The 19,547-nt window shown below is 37.4% G+C and overlaps 1 pseudogene; it reads right to left on the bottom strand.

Moving 5' to 3' along the window:
- Nucleotides 1-2,891: 2,891 nt before the first annotated feature.
- On the bottom strand, nucleotides 2,892-3,689 carry LOC134380927 (putative monooxygenase p33MONOX; annotated as a pseudogene).
- Nucleotides 3,690-19,547: the final 15,858 nt, after the last annotated feature.

The raw sequence follows: 19,547 nt of genomic DNA, 5'->3' as shown, positions 1-19,547 counted from the left end.
AAGTTGTTTGCTTCAAATATTTCTATTCTTTTGATGTAAGCATTTATTGTAATAAACTTCCTTCTTCTTACTTGTTTTGAAGTATCCTACAGGTTTTGGTATGATGTGTCTTTGTTTTCATTAGTTACAAGAAATTTTTTGATTTTCTGTTTAATTTCTCTTGGACCCATATGTCATTCAGGAGCATGTTGTTTAATTTCCATGTATATGTATAGTTTCCAGAGTTTTGCTTGTTATTGATTTCTAGTTTTAATCTGCTGTGGTCTGAAAAGATACTTGAAGTGATTTCAATTTTTAAAAATTTGTTGAGACTTAATTTGTGACCTAGCATGTGGTATATCCTGGAGAATGTTCTATGTGCTGATGGAGAAGAATGTATATTCTGTAGCTGTTGGATGAAATGTTCTGTAGATATCTGCCAGGTCCTATTAGTCTAAAGTGTAGTTTAAATCCTGTGTTTCTCTGTTGATTTGTTGCCTAGATGATCTGTCTGACACAGAGAGAGGGATGTTCAGGTCTCCAGCTATTAATGTATTGGGGTTTATTTCTTTGTTTTGATTTAATAGTGTTTGCTGCATATATCTGGGTTCTCTGGTGTTGGGTGCATATGAATTTATGATTGTTATGCCCTCTTACTGGATAGATCCCTTTATCATTATATAGTAGACTTCTTTGTCTCTTTTTATGGTTTTTGGTTTAAAGTCTATTTTACTGACATAAGCATAGCTACTCCTGCTCATTTTTGGTTTCCATTTGCATGCTATACCCTTTTTCTTCCCTTCACTATTTGTCTGTGTGTGTCTCTATAGATGAGGTGAGTCTCTTGAAGCCAGCATATAGTCGGGCCTATATTTTAATCTAATCAGTCAGTCAGTGTCTTTTTAGTTGGAGAGTTTAATCCATTTACATTTAGGATTGTTATTGGAAGGTATTTCCTTACTCCTGGCATTTTGTCAGTTTTCTTTTGTTCCTTTCTTCCCCTTTTGTTGTTTGTCTTCCATGTTTGTTGGTTTTTTGAGGTGGTAAGTTTTAGTTCTTTGTCTTTCTCATTTGCATTTTTGTTCCACCACTGGATTTTGTTCTTTCTTGTGTATTCATGGTAGTGATTATCTATTTTCAGATTCTAGGTGTAGGACACCCTTGAGGATTTCTTGTAGGGCTGGTCTTGTGGTGGTGAATTCATGCAGTTTTTATTTGTCTGGGAAAATACACCATTCTCTCTCATTTCTAAAGGGTAGCCTTGCTGGGTATAGTATTCTCGGTTGGCAGTTTTTCTTTTAGTATTTTGGATATATCATCCCATTTTCTTCTGGCCTGCAGAGTTTTTGTTGACACATCTGCTATTAGTCTGATGGGGACTCCCTTATAGATGACTTGATGCTTTTCTCTACATTTACTGTTTTATACATATAATATATTACATATTATTTACATATTAAATATATGTGTGTGCATATGCATATATTATATGTTTACATGCATATGCATATATTACATATTATCTATATATTTATAACTGTATATTCATATTTACATGCATAATGTTTTAATTTTTACAGTAGCATATTCACATATTATTTGTAGTTTTTAATATTAAATTGTTTATAAAACAAAATGTGCTGGACTTTAAATCATGGGCACGGCTATGTTGCTTGGGCTACTTACTTTATCCCTCTCATCTCTAATTGACTAGTCTGTACATTTAAGGGGTTATACACAACGATTCTAAATCCCATTCTAACTCTAGATACAGCAAAAAAAATTTAACTCAATCTAGTAGTATTTTGGTCATTTATGAAAACTAAAACTAAAAACAGTAATTCCTGTGTTGATTTTTTAGGTGAGAAATTAGTAAAGATTTTTATTGTCAAAACTAGAGATCATAACAGAAGACACAAATAAATTAATTGTTCTGATTATTTTAGCTTCTATGGCCTCTTTATGGAAATGTCATCTCCTTATACAGACAAGATACTATCCAAAACAAAAAACAGCAGATTTTTGAGACAATGTTCAAGACAATGACCACATACATAGTGAGGAGAAATAAAAAGGCAGTTTCCCTGTTTCCTTTCCCCAGTAAAGTATGTGTTGCATAAAAACCTGAGGCTCGTTTTGGTGAATTACGCTTTTGTATAGAAAAATTTTGAATTCTTCCACCTCCCCCCCCCAAATTTTCAAGCCCTGAACTGAACAAGAAAATCAAAAGAAGGAGACACTAGTTTCATGTGAACCTCAAGACTATAATCTAACTGTAGTTACCATCCTCTGTACTTCACCAAATCATTTGACCGAATTTTCTCCCTTAGGAAGTTTTCAACCAAACTGAAGTTGAATTAATCTCACTTTAAAGTACAAAATGGATATGCAAGACTAATGTTTGTTCTGTGACATATAAGAGAGAAGCATCCCTCCAACAGCACTGGCCCAAGAGATACCATGAAGAACAGGCTGGGGAACAAAGTGATCCATTAGGTCTACCACAAACCAAGGTGACTCCAGTTTCAGCCTAGAAAGGAGGTTTCCCTAACTGACAAGGCTGGAGCACAGCACCAACAGTCAAAAGGACCAAGGTTATCTAAACTAGTCAGTGAGCACCTCTATGCACTGATTTGTCAATGCTCATGTTGCCAGTGGTAAGAGAATCAAGAAGCGTGGATTTTGGAAGAGCACAAACATTATTTACCTAATAAGCAATGATCAAAGTTCTTGTCTAAGGTAAATGATACAAAAATAGGTTATGAGTTCCCCCATATATCACTGCTGAAATTACCTAGTCTAACTTTAAAGCAGTACAAAATGGCTTCTTTCACACAACAAGGATAAGCTTTGTACTAATGTTTCTCAGAAACCAACTGTGTCTCCAGCTCTAGCCTCACTTTGATAGGTTTTTAAAAAATATGTCTTCCCTGTGTCAGAGCCAAGGTAAAAGGGGAGTGGAGCACAAAAACCGTCCATCCAGCGTCCCTGAAACTGAAAGAGCTGTAGAAGCCAATGGATATGAGTACATTCAAGTCATGCAATTTGAGCCTATGGGTCTGTGGTGGTTGTTTCTTCCCTTCCATCACCGGGATGTCCATCTTGGGTGGCTTGAAGGTTGCTGTATCTTCAGCCATTTGGGTGTCCTGGGCACTCATCAGTTCCACTGGAGAGGGCTTCTGGGCTCCTCTGTAGGCCTGCGTGTCAAAACCTCCTGGAGCATACTTCTGGAGGGATCTTGGTCCAAAGAAGCTCCATTTATCTGATGAGTTTCAGTCCTTGTCCCCACTTCCAGGATCCCTGTTGCTAGGATTTGGGCCCAGTAAGGCTGTGGAAGAACGAGAAGTGAACCAGCCTCTGGACTTCTGCTTAGGGGAAAAATGCGGGTGCTGCTCGGGGTGGACTGGCTGATGGAGGCTGTTTCTCTTCTTTAGCTATCACTCCACTCTGTAGCTTAGTCTGTGGAGTGCTTCTGCCACACGAAGGTACTTGGTCTCCTCAGTGCTAAGACATCTGTAGGTTGTGTAGACAGCCACTCTCAGCCCTGCCTCTTTCTCAAAACACTGAATGTGTTCCTGGGCTTGTTTTGTGATCAGAGAATTCATGATGACATGTGTGGCTCTAGCCTTCACCCCTGGGACCTTGTCCATGCTAATGACCAATGACAGGGCCATGGCAGGGAAGGATACACTGGCCTCTCTTTCCTCCATCACAGTGAAATGATGTGAAGACTATGCTGACAGACAGATGTTAATAGGAACGCTGTCCAGCTGCTGCTTCCCAGGAAGAGTCCATCCAGAGGTTGTGATTATGGCAGCAGAGAAGTCCCACAACAAGTCATCTGCAAACTGGAGACACTGGGATGCTGGCAGCGTGGCTCAGTCCAAGTCCAAAGGCCTCAGAACCAGGGAAACCAGTGATATAACTCTTGGTCTGAGGTCAAAATCCTGAGAACCCAGAGGCCGGGTGGTGTAAGTCCCAGAGACCAAAGGCCAGCAAGTTTCAAGTTCTGATGTCCAAGGCAGCAGTGTCTATCCCAGCTCTCTGTGCTGATTTTTTAAAATCATATACTTAATTTGGAATGGTCTTGACCTTAAATAATTTTAATTTTTGATTTTGTATCTATATTAGTCCTTGTCAAATTGCTGGCTCAGTTTGGATTCAGAAAATATTATCTCTACAGGCATTTTAATACACTGTTGATGTTAATGTGAATTGGTACAACCTTTCTGAAAAACAAATCACAACAGGAGAAAGCTTTAAAAGCCGTTTAATCATTGGCCTAGTAATCCTACATCTAGAACTTTATTCTAAGAAAAAAATAGAAGCAATCTAAATGTCCAAAAACATGGAAATTGTTCAACAAATTAAGCTTTGTATGCAGAGAGCATTATTATATAGTCATTGAAAAATATCTCAAAGAAGTATGAATAAGGCACGGAAACTTACAATCAAATATTAAGTGAAAAAAATACAGAGAAATATGTACATGTTTTCCATCTTCTGTATAGGTTTTACGCATATAGGCCTAGAATAAAGATTGAAAGGAAATGTGCCACAATGTTAATGATGGACAGCTCTAGGTTGTGGGTTTTTTTAAATGTCTTTCGACAATTTCCAATCTTTCCATAGTAAATTAGTACTACTTTTATAGTCATAAAATAACATCTATAAAGGTTTCTGTACTTTGAAATTACAGCAAGCTCTTCAAATGAAAATTTTCACTCAGTGTTTATAGAAGAATCACTAATTTACTTTTCTTTTTTTTTAATTTAATTTAATTTTGTCAATATACAATGTGGTTGATTACTGTGGCCCATTACCGAAACCTCTCTGCCTCCTCCCTCTCCCCCCTCCCTCCCAACAACCTCATATCTGTTTGCTTGTCAAACCAACTTCAAGGAATTGTAATTGTTGTGTCTTCTTCTGTCCCCCCCGCAGTTTATTTGTGTATTTATTTATTTATTTTTAGCTCCCACAAATAAGTGAGAACATGTGGTATTTCTCTTTCTGTACCTGACTTGTTTCACTTAATATAATTCTCTCTAGGTCCATCCATGTTGCTGCAAATGGCAGTATTTCATTCTTTTTTATAGCAGAGTAGTATTCCACTATGTAGATATACCACATTTTCTGTATCCACTCATCTGGTGATGGACATTTGGTCTGGTTCCAACTCTTGGCTATTGTAAAGAGTGCTGCAATGAACATTGGAGAACAAGGATACCTTCGACTTGATGATTTCCATTCCTCTGGGTATATTCCCAACAGTGGGATAGCTGGGTCGTATGGTAAATCCATCTGCAATTGTTTGAGGAACCTCCATACCATTTTCCATAGAGGCTGCACCATTTTGCAGTCCCACCAACAGTGTATGAGAGTTCCTTTTTCTCCTCAACCTTGCCAGCATTTATCATTCAGTCTTTTGGATATTAACCATACTAACTAGGGTGAGATGGTATATCAGTGTGGTTTTGATTTGCATTTCCCGAATGCTGAATGATGTTGAGCATTATTTCATGTGTCTGTTGGCCATTCATATATCTTCCTTTGAGAAATGTCTATTTAGCTCTCTTGCCCATTTTTTAATTGGGTTACTTGTTTTTTTGTTGTAAAGTTGTTTCAGTTCCTTGTATATTCTGGATATTAATCCTTTGTCAGAAGTATATTTTGCAAATATTTTCTCCCACTCTGTTGGTTGTCTTTTAACTCTGTTAATTGTTTCTTTTGCTGTGCAGGAGCTTTTTAGCTTGATATAATCCCATTTATTAATTTTTCCTTTGGTTTCCTGTGCTTTTGAGGTTGTATTCATGAAGTCTATGCCCAGTCCTACTTCCTGAAGTGTTTCTCCTATGTTTTCTTTGAAGTTTTATTGTTTCAGGGTGTATATTTAATTCTTTAATCCATTTCGAGTTGATTTTAGTATATGGGGAGAGGTATTGGTCTAGTTTTCATTCTCCTGCATATGGATATCCAGTTATCCCTGCACCATTTGTTGCGTTTGTCAAAGATCAGAGGGCTGTAGGTATGTGGGTTGATTTCTGGATTCTCTATTCTATTCCATTGATCAGTGTGTCTGTTTTTATGCCAGTATCATGCTGTTTTGGTTATTATAGCTTTGTAGTATAGTTTAAAGCCAGGTAGTATCAGAGTGATGTTTGCTTCATAGAATGAGTTTGGGAGAATTGCCTCTGTTTGAATCTTTTGGAACAGTTTGTACAGAATTGGTGTCAATTCCTCTTTGAATGTTTGGTAAAATTCTGCTGTGAACCCATCTAGTCCTGGGCTTCTCTTTGTTGAGAACCTTCTGATAACAGCTTCAATCTCTCTTATTGTCATTGGTCTATTCAGATTTTCTACATCTTCTCGGCTCAGTTTTGGTAGTTTGTGTGTGTCCAGAAATTTATCCATTTCCTCCAGATTTTCAAATTTGTTGGCATATAGTTGTTTATAGTAGTCTCTAATGACTCCTTGTATTTCAGAGGTATCAGTTGTTATCACTTTTTTCATTTCTAATTTTTGTTATTTTGGTCTTCTCTCTTCTTTTTTTTTTAGTTAGCCATGCTAATGGTTTGTCAATTTTATTTATCCTTTCAAAAACCCAACTTTTTGATTCATTGATCTTTTGTCTCATTTTTTGGGTTTCAATTTCATCAAGTTCTGCTCTGATCTTAATGATTTCTTTCCATCTGTTAATTTAGGGTTTGGATTGTTCTTGTTTTTGTAGTTCTTTAAGGTGAAGTATTAGGTTGTTTACTTGCCATCTTTCCATTCTTCTGAAGTACGCATTTAATGTGATAAATGTCCCCCTTAGTACAGCTTTTGCAGTATCCCACAGGTTTTGGTTGATGTATCATTGTTTTAATTAGTTTCAATAATTTTTTTGATTTCCTGTTTGATTTCTTCTTGGACACATATGTCATTAAGTAGAATGCTGTTTAATTTCCATGTGTTTATATAGTTTACAGAATTTCATGTTATTGATTTCCAATTTTAATCCATTTTGGTCTGAAAAAATACATGGGATTATTCCAATTTTTTTGAATTTGTTGAGACTTGATTTGTGACCTATCATGTGATCTATCCTGGAGAATGATCCCTGTGCTGCTGAGAAGAATGAATATTCTGAGGTTGTTGGGTGGAATGTTCTGTAGATATCTGCCAAGTCCAATTGGTCTACAGTGGTGTTTTTATCTTGTGTTTCTCTGCTGATTCTTTGCCTAGATGATCTGTCCAATATTGACAGTGGGGTGTTCAGGTCCCCTGCTATTATGGTATTAGTGTCTATTTCCTTCTTTAGGTCTAATAGAGTTTGTTCTATAAATCTGGCTGCTCTGACATTGGGTGTGTACATATTTATGATTCTTATGTCTTCTTGATGGATCAATCCTTTCATCATTATGTAGTGGCCCACATTATCTATTTTTATGGTTTTTAGTTTAAAGTCTATTTTAACAGATATAAGAATAGCTACTCCAGCTCATTTTTCATTTCTATTTGCATGGTAAATCTTTTTCCATCCTTTCACTCTTAGTCTATGCGAATCTTAATAGGTTAGGTGGGTCTCTTGAAGGCAGCACATAGTTGGGTCCTCCTTTTTAATCCAGCCAGCCAGTCTGTGTCTTTTGAGTGGGGAATTTAATCCTTTTACATTAAGAGTTGTTATTGAAAGGTGTTGATTTACTCCTAGAAATTTATTGGTTTTTGTTTGGAAGTATTAAGTGTCTTTTGTTCCTTTCTTTCTGATTTACTGTTTGTCTTCTGTATTTGTTGGTTCCTTGGGTTGTAGATAAATTTTTTTTCTCTTCATTGTTGGCATTTTTATTTTACTAGTGTGTTTTGATTGTTTTTGAGTTTTTATGGCAGTGATAGTTATTTTTCAGGTACCAAACCCAGTACTCCCTTGAGAATTTCTTGTAAGGGTGGTTGTGTGGTAGTGAACTCCCACAGTTTTTGTTTGTCTGAAAAATATACCATTTGCCCTTCATTTCAGAAGGATAGCCTTGTGGGTTAGAGTATTCTTGGCTGGCAATCTCTGTCTTTTAGTATTTTGAATATATCATCCCATTCCTTTCTAGCTTTTAGGGTTTGTGATGAAAAGTCTGATGTTAGTCTGATTGGGGCTCCCTTATAGGTAATTTGACACTCCTCTCTTTCAGCTTTTAAGATTCTCTCTTTGTCTTTGAGTTTTGCCAATTTGACTATAACATGTCTTGGAGAAGACCTTTTTGATTTGAATACAGTTGGGGATCTTTGAGCTTCCTGAATCTGCATATCTGTATCTATTCCTATACCTGGGAAGTTTTCTGCCACTAGTTGATTGAATATGTTTTCAATGAAATCTCCTTTTTCCTCCCCTTCTGGAATACCCATGACTCGGATATTTGAGTGCTTAATGTTGTTTGATATCTCTCTTAGATTTTCTTCAATGTTTTTAATTATTTTCTCTTTTTTTTTGTCTGCCTGTGTTATTTCAAACAGCCCATCTTCAATGTCAGAAGTTCTCTCTTCTGCTTCTGCAAGCCTGCTGGTTAAACTCTCTGTTGTGTTTTTTTTTCATTGAATGAATTCTTCAGCTTGGCAAGCTCTGCTGCATTCTTTTTCAGGGAATTGATTTACTTGTACATTTCTTCTTTCAGGTCCTGTAGACTTTTCCTCATTTCATCGTGTTGTCTAACTGAGTTTTCTTGTATCTCATTTAGTTTCCTTAGAAATATCACTCAAAATTCCTTGTCAGACATTTCAAGGGCTTCTTGTTCTATAGGATCTAGAGCTTGAGAATTATTACCCTTTGGTGATGTACTTTCTTGATTTTTCATATTTCTGGTGTCTTTCCTTTGATGGTTAGTCATTGTGGCAAGGGATTTCACAGTCCACTAGTTTGACACTACTGTCTGGCTAGGATGCTGCTAGGGCTGCCAGTTTGGCATGGCAGCCACAGTGTCTGCTTGGTCACCTACTGACACCTCAGGTGCATGATCGCCTTGGGTCTTGGGCCTCTCTGGGGAGGTGCCTCTCTGGTCGGTGTGCACTCAGCTAGGCTGGGGATGGAGTCCGGCAGCAGCAAGGCCTACCTGCTTGGTTGTGTGCTGGCACCGCAGGACCTGTGGTCTCCACAGATCTCGGGCCTCTCCGGCGGGACACCTCTCTGGTTGGTGTGCACTCAGCCAGGCTGGGGATGGAGTCTGGCAGCAGTGAGGCCTACCTGCTTGGTCACACACTGGCACCGTGGGGCTCTGACTAATTTTCTTAACATTTGGAGAATTATCTCTCTTTCTTCTGCTTGCTTTGGGTTTAGTTTACTCATTTTTCTAGTTTCTTAAGGTAGAAGTTTAGTTATTGATTACAAATCTTTTAAAATTTATGTCTGTAGGGCTATAAATTTCCCTCTTGGCACTGATTGAGCTGTATCCCATAACTTTGATAAAATGTACACACTCTCAAAGCACTTTCTAATTTCCTTGTAATTCCTTCTTTGATCCATTGGTTATTTAGGAGTATGTTTTCAAATTTCCATATATTTGTCAATTTCTCAAGTTCCCTTCTGATATTTTTATTTTCCAATTTAATTCTGTTGTGGTCAGAGAATATACTTTATATGACTTCAGTCCTCAAATGTATTCAGACTTATTTTATGGCTAACATATGGCCAATCCTGGATACTGTCATATGTAAATTTGAGAAGAATGTGTATTTTGTTGCTGTTGATTGGAGTGCTCCATAGATGTCTAAGTACAGTTTGTTTACAGTACTGATCAAGTCATCTATTTCCGTGTTGATTTTCTGCCTATTTTCACAACTCTTGTGGCTCCATAACAAAGACAGCAGTTTCCAAAAGAGGGGTTTAGCAGCACCTATTCTGCATTTTCAAAGGGTCTGAAGGGGTAGTTAGCAGTGTCCTTCACATACCTCTGTGGTCTCCAGAATTTGTCATTCAAGGCAGGAACTCTCCTTCTGAGAGAGAAGTAAAGATCCTCTGGAAAGGAAGGAACCACCTCCAGTAAACTGGAACCTCAATCCTAAATATGGGAGGCTTGTGGATCTAACTGGTTAAACTCAGTGGAATCTCTGAGCTCTTGGACCTGAGATCCTTTAGTGGCACTAACCTGACAGTCAGGAAGTCTGCCAGGTGGTCTAGAGGGCTTCCTTCAGATTCTGCCAACTCTGCCAATCTGTTGAGCAAAATTAAGGCTGTCAAGGCAAAAATAATTTTGTAAAGTTGATTTGGAGCCAAATGTGAAGATTGACCTGGGAAACACCATCTGACAGAATCACAGAAGTGCTCCTGATCTTCTGCCTATTCTAAAGTGGGATATTGAAGTCTCTGACTATTAAAGTTTAATTGTCTATTTCTCCCTTCAATTCTGTCAGTTTTGCTTCACATTCTTCAGGGTTCTGTTGTCAAGTGCATATATGTTTATAATTACTATATCTTCCTGATAGATTGAGTCTTTTACCATTATAAAATAACCTTTGTCTCTAGTAACAATTTTTGTCTTAAAGTCTATTTTTTCTGATATTAATATGGCCACTCCAGATCTCTTTTGGTTATTGCTTGCATGGTATATATTTTCCATTCTTCAATTTCAAGCTATTTTTGTGTTTGAATATAAAATGTCTTTTGTAGATAATAAGTAATTGGCTCATTTTAAAAAATCTATACTGCCAGTCTCCTGCTTTAATTGGAGTGCTCAGTCCATTTACACTTAATGATATTACTGATAAAGCAGGAATTATAGCTGACATTTTCTGCTTGTTTTTGATATGTCTTATGCCATTTTTTATTCCTTGATTCCTCCATTAGTGCCCTCCTTTGTGTTAAATAGATTTTTTCTAGTGTACCATTTTAATCCCCTTGTTGTTTATTTTACAATATTTTTTACAGTTATTTTCTTAGTGGTTGATCTGGATATTATAATTAAAATTTTAGCTTAAAACAGTCTAGTTTAGGTCAATACCAACTTAATTTTAGTATTATGCAAAAACTTCACTCCAATACAGCTCCATTCCAAGCTCTCAACCCTTCCTATGTGAGAGCAGCCTATGGAACATATTTATTGCCTCAGTTCTACTAGTGAACACTGGTTATATCTCCCTTTAATTAATGAGCATGTCCTGATGAATTCTTAATTTCTATTTAGGAGTTAAATGAAGAGATAAAGTAACTAGCTTAGCTATTCAAGCAGGGAATATGGCAGCTCCGTTTCATAAAGGAGATTTTTTAAGAGGCACCCCCATTCACTGAGCTTTCACAGTTTTCATTTGGCAGCTCATAAGGTGATTTTATGTGCAACTGAAAAAATGTAAAACTGTTTCCCACAGTGCTTTAAAAAAGCTATAATGCATTTTCAGATACAAAGGACTATGGGGAGATTTCCTGACAAGCTTGAATAAAGGTGGGAATTTCAATTTTTTATGAGATTCTTTAAGCACTGACTTTAAGGCGGCAGCAGTAGGCTCACTCTTGCTGTCTATGAGCATACTGTAACTCCCAAGCTGAGGAGAGGTAAATGAGCATTCCAGGGTGTACAAAATGAAAAAATATGTGTGTAGTTAGTGTGTCACAGAAACAATTATTCTTCAAGTTTTATCATCAGGAAGTGAGAAAGGCAAACCATGCTGTCTACATGCGTTCACACGCACAAATTTATAAAATACATAACATATCATTTTGCTTTGCAATCATTTATTTGGCCATGGACTGAAATAGGAAGTATGGCTGACATATAGTAGTTTTTATATGGTCTTCTTAAACATGTATGTTAGTTCAATTAAAAATAGCACAGTGTTGGTGTTACGTAGATCTGAACTTGACTCAAGGTGCTGCCACATACTCCCAGTGTGACTTGGCACTTAATTTCTTAATCATTTAATCTCTCTAAGCCTCAGTTTCCTCAACATAAAAATAGACTTATATGTGGTGACAACTTCGCAGAGCAACTGAGATAATGAATCCATCTGACTATTACTAACACAACTATTGCTAATAATATAGATATTAATTTTTAAAATGATAGCAATTATTTTGAGCACCTGCTATATGCAAACCATCATACTAGGGCCTAAAGAAAGATGGTAGATGAAATACTATTAGGATTGATTAGTCTTTGACTTCACCATAGATTATCTTCATTTTTTACAACAGATGTTTCTTTAAAATTATATGTAAAAATATTTGTAAAGCAAATCATGTTTGAAATGGTTCTGAATGAGCTTTATGCTTTCCAGTCAACACATTTTGCTTATTTCTTTCCTTACTTAAAATATTTTTCCATCTCTTCTCTGTCAACTCAAATCCTATCCAATCTTTCAGGGTCTCCACCAACACTACTTCTTCTCTGAACCTTCTCTAAGGTCATCCCAGTTCTCAGCTTTTTCTATTCATGTGAATTACTATAGAGTCTGCATTTAATTATAAAGAAACTCAACAAGCAACTATTGACCAATTACAATGAACCAGGCACTGAAATTGCTACAGTGACATAAAGATGACAAGATGCTGTCAGTCCCTGCCTAATCTTAGGGAATGTAGAGTCCAGCGGCAGGTGACAGACACACTAAAAGAATTATCATTCTGAGGAATATTGTTATACAGGCGAAATACTTAATCAGAAAGAAATCACTCACTCACTGATTTGTCTTTTTGATAAATTTTGGTTTTCATCTGAAGTATAATGCTCAGCTAGACTTTAATATTTTTTTTTTCAGAGATGGATAAGTGGCCATTTAAAAGTAGTTATTGGCTTTCTATTTCCACAGAGGAGAAATTCACCTTTAAATGAAGTCTTCTCTTTTTATTATGAGAAAGCATTCTAACATGGATTTTTATTATGCAAAGGTAAAGCCAAAATGGTACTCAGACATGTGGACAATTGGGAAAATAAGTAGCTAAACTACTCCGCATAAAGGTATAAATATTTGGTTTTACTGTGGAAAGAGTTACATCTTGGATCAATTAGCTTTTGACACAGTAATGTTGTATAACAACTTCAAAACTCAGTGACTCAAAAAAATTATTTTATTCTCACAGGTGTGAGTCAGCTGAGCTCGTTTTGTTTCACGTTGCAGGTCTGCAGGTCTGCAGGTCTGCAGGTCTGCAGGTCTGTGTCTTCCCACATGTCTTTCAATCCTCATTGGTCCCATTGGGCTATTCAGGTCACATTCTTCTCATGGTGATGGTAAGGCACACCAAGGGGCAAGCCCAACCACATATGCACATTTCAACCTGTTTTTTGCATTACATTTGCTAACATCCTATTAGCCAAAGCAAAATATATAGCGGAGCCCAAAGTCAAGAGGTAGGGAAGGACGCTCTGCCTTTAGTAAGACAGAATGCAAAACTACGAGGCAAAGGGTATGAATATAGGAAGTGGTAAGAATTGAGTACAGTAATTCAATCTACCAGACTCCATAAAGATATCAATTGAAATGTGTTTGAAACTGAGAAAAGAACTTGGGGTTTGTAGTTTCTCTTGGTGGACCAAAGGATGAAGAGATTTGAGAGATGTAGAAAAAACATGCCTATAGCAGAAGATAAACAGTCTTCACTATGTAGCAACAGGCAGGAACTAAGGAGAGAGTTGGCTGTGGCCATTTTGTTATACCCAAGTTCCTTGGTAGAGTTCATTAAATGCTATTGCTTGATATTAGGTGAGTTTTGGAAAGTTAAGAGAGGCCCATAAGCAAAGCAAAGTCAGGAACATTGGATAGACAAGCTATTTTTGGAATGATTGTAGAATTCACCTAGAATAAGATGCCTGGCCAAAAAGCAAGAAACAACAAGAGTGACTGCAAAACACGTGAGTGTTCCTCTAGAGGTTTTAGAAACATTTTGGTGGGTAACACTAGAGAACACCAGACTTTCTGCTAATAGGGGCGTTAAGGTCTGCTCTTTGAGATAGCTCAGTTCAGTAACGTTTTTTCTCTAAGCTGATGAGCAGGGTATAATTAGGATTTGCTTAATTCAAGCAGCTTTACCAGTGATAGTATTAATTATAACTTGTCTGTTTTAAATTAGATTAAATTTTAGTCACTTCCTAGGCCTCAGAGACCAAACTTAATTATTTAGATACAAGAGTAACATGTCCCTGGAGACCTAAGTCACATGTACCTGGAGACTTAAGTCACATGTATCATGGCCACTTGTATCTCATCATTTATTCAGTCTGTAAATATAGAACCTAAACTATATACAAGATAAACAGCTAAGACAAAGTTTCTAATTTCAAATAGTTAGTCCAAATAAGGTGATAACAGTACCAGTATGTTAAGTACCAGTAAAGTCTATAAATGTTTTAAAGAGACAGAGACACTATTCAATGAAAATCTTGACCTATAAAAGTCTAAAACAAACCTGATCGTAGAAATAAATCCCTTAATGGTTTTAAATGAACCATGACAATCAGTAAGTAGCTAGCTCAGCATTCAGAATGTTAAGTACATAAGCCAAGCATGTATCATCTAAATATTGGAATCCATCATGGGACTCCCAATTAAGACTATAACACAGAAACCCAAAGCAATTAAATGCATCTATTCGCTTAAACATTTGTTCAGAAAGTAATCATGGAGCTCTTATGATGTGCCAGACAAGTGCAAAGGACATAGCAGTGATCGAGGTATACAAGATGTTTTCCTCCCACTTGGTTGAGGGAAAAGACACAAAATTTAGCAAGCAAACAAATGAAATAAACAAATAAATTTGGGGAAAACGTCATTGTTACAAAGAAATTAAAGAAAGATGCTATGATGGAGCATGGTGCAGAGAACTACATTCTATTGGGCTTTCAGGGAAGGCCTCTCTGAAGAGGTATCTTTGAATTGTGACCTTAGTGGAGCTAATTGTGCAAAGATGATTTGGGGCAGGAGCACTAGGGGCAGAAGGGATAGAAACTGCAAAGGCTCTGAAGTGGGTATGATGTGGGCAATAAGAAATATTAGCTCTTAACATGTCTTTCCTTTTTCTACTTGCTTAGCTTAATAAAATCTGTTTTTAATCACTCATAACAATAAAGAGAGTCAATGACTCTCTTATCAGCCCAAGACTTGTCGTATTTTTTAGATCATAGTAGATTTTGTAGACGCTAGGAAAAGACTGATGTCTGACATTTTGGAATTTAATACAGTTTTAAAAAAAGAACAAAACACTCCATCTCCTTTAAAATCTTCCCGTCATACTCGGGCTGCACAAAATCACCACTTCACTCAGGAAGAGAAGCCCCAGCAGCAACCTTCTTCCCTCTTTCTCTCTCTTTCTCTAAACTTTCTTTTCAGAGCACCTTCCTTGAAGACCCCCAGGGATGTGAGGAAGAAATTCTAGGCAGTGGAAAGTAAGAAATTCTTTGGAAATGCTAACTTACCCCAGTGGTGAGGATGAATACCAAATCTGCTTGTCCTCCAGCTCCTGCAGGACTACAGGAGAGGAGCTACACTCAGAAGAGGCATTCATCTCCCTTAAAAAGTGGGAAGTGGCCTCCAGCTGAGGAATTGCTTGTCTTAGCCCCGCTGAAAAATCTGCACTATGAAGCCCCAAAGCAGACACTATATTTCTAGATAATTGATTTTAAACTTTTTTTTTATCTGTAACATTGCATCTTGCACAAAGTAGGCGTTCTACGAATACTTATTAAAGGACTGAATAAATGATTAAGTACGTGGATAATTCTATTGGTCAGTGAAGAAATGTTCAAATAAAACATAGGGCGATAATAAATAACCCCAATGTTTTCATTGTTCAAGCTTTATTTTTTCAACCTAAAGTCATGGCCTTTGCCAGTTACTGTCTTATCCCAAATTCCGTGGCTCCATCCCACTCTGTTTAGGTCCATCTTCACAAAGTCAGCTGAAATACGAGGTTTGAACTACTAAAATGTTAACAGTAAATCTATAGCACTTTTAAGAAAATTTTTAAAAACAGTTTTTCTCCAGCAGACAAATATTTTAAGAATGTTAATCAGAACAAATTTTATATGGTAATCTTTTGTCACATTGTAAAATAATCCCTAACCAACTGCAGGGATTCTGTTACTGAAAAAGCCTTGTTGTTGGCAAAATTTAGGTGCAAAGAGGATAATAGTTATGTTCTTTCATTTAAGGGAATTGAACTGACTTTTGCATTTGTAAATGTTCTAAAAAATGTTACATGCCATTTAAAACAGTTATTTCCAAATAAAGTTGACAAAATGGTAGTCTCAGGAATTCACCCATTTATAGTCTACCATTCTCACTGATAGATTATTGAATATGTAAAGAAAATGCATAGTTTTAATGTGTTAGATCCTAATAAGTTTCGAAGACTTGATATCATGTCTTCTGAAATTCACTTAAATTAAAATTCTATAGCCAGGTTTCTTCAGCCTTTGAGAGCTGATTGTTCAGTTTTCAGAAGTTTTGTGAACTGGTTGTGAAAACATTCATTATTACTAATAAAATTATATAAATGTACAATTAAATTAAAAATAAAACAAAGGTAATAAACACTAAAAATTCAGCAGTTCCTAATTATTTTACTACATTTTACTATTATTTATGCTTTTGAGGTTATTTACACCTATTCTATCTGTTTGGAGGAAATGCCATATAATGATATGCTATTGAGCAGCTCTTCTCAACTCCATGTTCAGTGATGTCACATTGGTAGCTTGAAATTGGCCATGGTGGGAGTATTTGCCTTAGGGAAATTGGAGAATAGTATAAATCAGGGCTTGATTTATTGTTTCCTTGAATGTCTAGGTAAAGAAAGTGATGGAGAAAATAATAATAATGTTGAATAAACTTAAAAGTGTATTGGAGAGCTAGTTGTTAAGCAATTACCAGGATACTACTGTATCTAGGAATTCCGGATTTTCAAGTGCGTTTGCCTAGTATTCCCCATCCCATGTGTCAGAGCCCATTCTCTACCAAAGATGGTCCTGACCTTGGGATATAACACATTTGGTTGAAAGTTTAATATGCCTTGAAGCTTGTCTTCTCTTACAATTAAGTCTTAGTCTTGTTCCTCAGCTTTCTATGCCTTCCCACTGCAAGAAATGGGAGGCTCTTCATATGCTACCCAAGAGGCCCCTTGGCTTTCAAACTTGCTTTAATTGCTGAGTAATTACTCAGTAGTTTTTTTAAAAAAATTTCCCCAAAGTATTAACTGAGTTTAGCAATAGCCACCAAATTCCAAAGTCCTTATAGATACTGTTTCTCCCGTACTTCCCAAATGCCTATACAATACACCAACTAAGGCATTTTTTTTCACTAGCATACTATTCTGGTTTACCACCAATAAAAGTTTTAACAATTGCACTGCTATCTCGAGTGAGGGATATACCACATACCAGTGCTGGAGTCCTCATTGCCAGCCAGTTGGCAGGTGGTCCACCTGCAAAATCCCATCTGAGCATCTATTTTCTCAGTGACACTCTTGACACCATCTTGGTTAGGGTTCCCTAGGAAGCATACTGTGAGACTGAGTATGTTAAAGAGGGAGTGCTGTTGAAATCAATACCTGTAGAGAGGAGTGGAAGGAAGCAAAATTGGGTAGAGGGAAAAGTTAAGCTCTGATGTATTGTCAGTGAAGGGTTCAGCCAACCCCAGAAAAGTTCTGGAACTTGGGTGGCCTTTCAGAGTTGTACCAAGTTGGACATGACATCTAGTCTTTTATACTGCTGCTTGATCACTCTTTGAAAATGGGAGAGAGGGGTGAATTCATGCAATTCTCTTGGCCATAGGCAATCTCCAGTGAGCACTGATAGGTGAGATTATCTTTTGGCAGCACTTGCAGGAGTCTTCATTCCTGAATGGGGATCTGGGAGGCAAAGCACAACACCTACCACAGTGCCTACCAGGTGCCAGGCACTATTCTAGGTGCTTGGGATTCAGAAAATAAACAAATAAATAAGAAAATATATCACATGTCTGATGGTGCTAAGTGTTTTAGGGAGACGTAAAGCAGGGCCACTCAACTCAGCCACACAATATCCTTGATATTCTTCAAATCCACCATGCACGTTCTCATTCCAACGCTTTTTTTGCCCATCACTTAAGGCCTCACTCCCTTTACATCTTGCCTCCAATGTTCCCTGCTCCATAAAGCATTGTCTGACCATTCTGTCATAAATGGCATGTCCCTCCAACCTACACCCATCCTAGCCTGCCCTATCTCCCTTCCCTCGCCTGTCCCTTTTCTCTGTTCTCCTGAGAAACCTGTATCCTACTCCCCTGGCTACCTCCTGCCCTTCCCGGACTTGAACATCCTTGTTGGGGCCTTGGTAAAACACTTCTTTTACTTTCCTTTTATTTCCCCCAGTTAAGTAAAACATGACAGGATTAAGGAAGAAAAGTGTTCATTGTGCTCAGTTCCCCCCTCTCCCACTCCTGCCCCATTCTACCCAAGCCCTGGCCATTAAATGAGAAAGAGATTTTTCTCAACACTGGAAGTCAACTGGGAAAAAAACTAATTGGAACCTCTGACTAAAGCATCGTGGGAGAAAATGATTGCACGTGGCTGCAGAACAGCGCGCAGGCGCATGATAGTGTCCTGTGAAGCAGTTTTGCATCCCTCTACCGCAGGAACGGGCTTTTCTTAGCAAAAGCCTCCCCCGGGGCAGGTCGAGCCCTAGTTCTGAGTGCTCCTTGAGTAATGCTGGTGTTTGTTTAGTAGTTGCCCCTCCTGTCTCCCCGACTGCATTAAAATGCTTTCATACTTGAAAAGGGTCTCTTTAAAACCACCCTGGCTTTTCCCAACAGATTTGTGTACTTGGACTAGTAGCACGAGCTCAGGCTCTGGAACGTGGGGTGGGAGAGAAGTTTAAGCAAACTTCTTATAGTTCAGTTTTCAGTGTAAGTTGAGAACAAACAAACGTAGTGATGAAAATCTATTTCAGACCTGAGGAAAATATAAATGTCATCCTTTCTATGCTGTGCTGTTAATGCATAGCACAATTTTCTCAGTCAGAAAAAGCATAGGCATTTCCGACATGTGACCTACAGGCAGGGTTATTTACAGGAGTTAAGTATTTGGTGACTTTTCTAGTACAGCCATTTTCCCACCATTTTTTCCCCACTTTCTTTACACTGCCAAACCATCACCATGTCCATTCCGACCCATCACCATTCACACTGCAGTCCACAAATTAAAGTGTTTCTGCTGGGAATAATATATTCCACTGGATGACAGGAGTTCGCTGCTGGTGAACTGAAATATCCAGATGGCTGTCATAATTCTTCACTTTACTTTTCAGTGAGATTGGCTATTCTATCTCATTTTATCCATTATCAAAACATTTCTGAAAGTCATCTGCTCCAAAGAATGGAAAGATGAAGCTTTGAATAAGATGATCAACACCAAAGTTAGAAATTACATTTGAATTTAGAAAGCAGGTTTTTCAAAACAAATATCGACTGAAATAAAAAGATTAACAGGTCTTTAAAATCTTTGCCCTTTTCATACAAACAGGCTTGTTTATTAAAGATTTTTTAATAAATGTTTATTGAACACTTACTATCTGCCAGACATTGTTCTCAGCACTTAGGATACCTCTTGAACAAAATGAAGACTTTGACACTGTGAGACCTTATATTTC

The sequence above is a fragment of the Cynocephalus volans genome, chromosome 6, assembly GCF_027409185.1.
Source record: "Cynocephalus volans isolate mCynVol1 chromosome 6, mCynVol1.pri, whole genome shotgun sequence".
Lineage (NCBI taxonomy): Eukaryota > Metazoa > Chordata > Mammalia > Dermoptera > Cynocephalidae > Cynocephalus > Cynocephalus volans.
Note: the sequence above shows the minus strand (reverse complement) of the source record. Positions and strands in the feature narration are given on the sequence as shown.